Here is a 2,563-nt window from a genome sequence, read left to right as displayed (position 1 = left end):
AAAAAAAAAAAAAAATAATAATAATAATAATAATAATAATAATAATTTGAGTTTGAACCCCAGAACCAATGCTAGAAAGAATAAAGAGACTCCCACTAGTTCCTGTCTGATCTTCACACATCCTGTGGCACACGAGTGTACTCATGCACAGGTACAGACAAATGACTAAAGATAATAAATACTCTTAGTTTAAAAAAAAAACATTGTTTTGTGTGTATGGGTGTTTTCCTGCAGAGCTGACTGAACCACGTGTGTATAGTGCCCTCAGACACCAAAAGGGGGTATTAGATCATCTGAAATTAGACTGTTATAAGCCACCTAGCAGATGCTGGGAACCAAATCCAAGTCCCCTGTAAGAGCAGTAAAAGTGGTCTTAACTACTAAAGTAATCTTTCCAGTCCCATAAATAATTTTTTTTAATTAACTTTGAGCTAGGTGGTCGTGTTGCATGCCTTTAGTCCCAGCACTCAGGAGGCATAAGCAGAATCTCTGTAGACCTAGTTCAAGAACAGCCAAAGCTACACAGAGAAAACCAATCTCCAAAAAATAAAATAAAAAGCAAACAATTTTACCAAGGATAATCGTTGACACCTGTAATCTTAGTACTTAGGAGGTAGAGGACTATATATAATATACTAATAAAAATCATTTAAAAGTCCAATTCAGTCCAATTCAAAGTGTAATATAAACATACAGACTTCCAGTAAGAAAATACAAAACATTGTCAGTACTCCACACTCCATGACTCTGAAGGAGCTGCAGCCTGGAACAATGATATACACCTGAAATTCTATCTTGAAATCCTCATTCTCTCTTTCTCTCGTTCTCTCCTTCTCCCTCTCCCCCTCTCTGTCCCTCCCCCCCCATTCACTTACACACTCACACATACTCACACACACACACACACACACATACAAAGGTATGTTACCCAGGATTGAGGAATAGCTCAGTGGCAGAATGCTTGCCTCACAAGCATGAAACCCTGTATTTAAGCCCTTCATCACAAACTAAGCAACTGTTTTCAGGCTCCGCAATATGAAGAATTACACCTATAAATAATTAAAATGCTATATAATGCCTTTAAATATTTATTGTGTGTGTGCGCCACAGTGTTCATGTGAAGGGAGCTTAGGAGCTTATCTCTCCTTCCACCATGTGAACCATGGCAATCACCGTCAGGTCCTCAGGCTAGTGTCAGATCCCTTTCCACCAGCCACTCTTCCGCCCCTCAATGTTCTTTGCTGTCTTTCCTTTCTCTCTGTCTGTTACTTCTCAACTACTCTCATAGATATCCACATCTCCACACGGTTCTCCAAACCTGCTGCATCCATTTCCTACACACTGAATTCCTGCTTCACCTCTCTTCCCACTACCACTGTGCCCCTTTCTTTGAACTCATTGTCCATTGCCTATTAAATACTCCACTCAGGTATTCCAAGGCCCTCAGATCCAATATGCCCAACTAAAAATATCTTCCTAAAATCAGCTTACCCGTTGCTCTATACTCTTGTTAATGGCACTGTCACTTTCCCTCACGCTCCACACTTGGCTCTTCTCTTCCTAATTTCTACTGCATATTGCTAGCTGTGCTTGGGAATTTCAGTGAGTCTCATTTATTGCCTTCAGCTAGATAGGCCACTAATATACTTATTCTGGGATACTAAAATCATTTCCTAGTTACCTTAATTCTCTCTGCAATCCATTCTCTTCAATGTTCTTAAAATGTATCTGTTTATGAGCTGGAGAGATGGCTCAGAAGCTAAGAGCACTAGCAGTCCTTGCAGAGGGCCCAGGTTCAACTCCATACTGGTGGCTCACAATCATCTATAACTTACTCCAGTACCAAGGGACTCAATGCCCTATTCTGGCCTTTGGAGGCTCCTGCACACACATAGTACATGCATGTACACTAAGGTGAGGCACGCACAAACATACATAAAACAAATGAAAAAAACGTATCTCTTTAAATTCAATTCAGACTATATGATTTGCTTAAGTACAGAGGCATAATGGCACATATTTTTAGTCCCACGAGGCAACAGCAGAGGCAGGTCTCTATGAATTTGAAACCAGTCAGAGCTAAACTAAGTAAGTGAATGAGTGAGTGAGTGAGTGAATAAATAAGTAAGAATAGAAGCTAGACAAATATGTAATTCAGGACATTGGGGCAGAATAATCATTAGTTTAATACTAGCCCACACTACACAGCAAGTCCAAACCCTTCTCTTCCCTCATATAGAGTGAAAAAGAAATTCATGGAATAAAGAAGACTGTTAAACAAAAAGTGGAGAGATCACACACAATCAAACACACACACCCCTACTGAGGCAAACAGTAAGGCACTCTGCTTAATTTGGAGGGGATTTATATAAATTTACAGACTATTATCTGAAATATAATAAACCATATGGTGCTAAATTCAATGCAAGTTAAAGACTATGCTGTCAGGGCAGAATTTGAAGAAATGAAAAAAGTATTCTTGCCGGGCGGTGGCAGCACATGCCTTTAATCCCAGCACTTGGGAGGCAGAGGCAGGCGGATTTCTGAGTTCGAGGCTAGCCTG

At 40.0% G+C, this 2,563-nt stretch overlaps 1 protein-coding gene across 1 annotated transcript in view; it reads right to left on the bottom strand.

Annotated features, from left to right (window-relative positions):
• Mettl16 (methyltransferase like 16) overlaps positions 1-2,563 on the bottom strand; it is a 43,075-nt gene that overhangs the window by 32,854 nt on the left and 7,658 nt on the right. The gene's annotated exons all lie outside the window — the stretch shown is intronic.

This window comes from Mastomys coucha, unplaced genomic scaffold (assembly GCF_008632895.1).
Source record: "Mastomys coucha isolate ucsf_1 unplaced genomic scaffold, UCSF_Mcou_1 pScaffold5, whole genome shotgun sequence".
Lineage (NCBI taxonomy): Eukaryota > Metazoa > Chordata > Mammalia > Rodentia > Muridae > Mastomys > Mastomys coucha.
The sequence above is the reverse complement of the archived record's forward strand: the minus strand, read 5'-3'. Positions and strand labels throughout refer to the sequence as shown.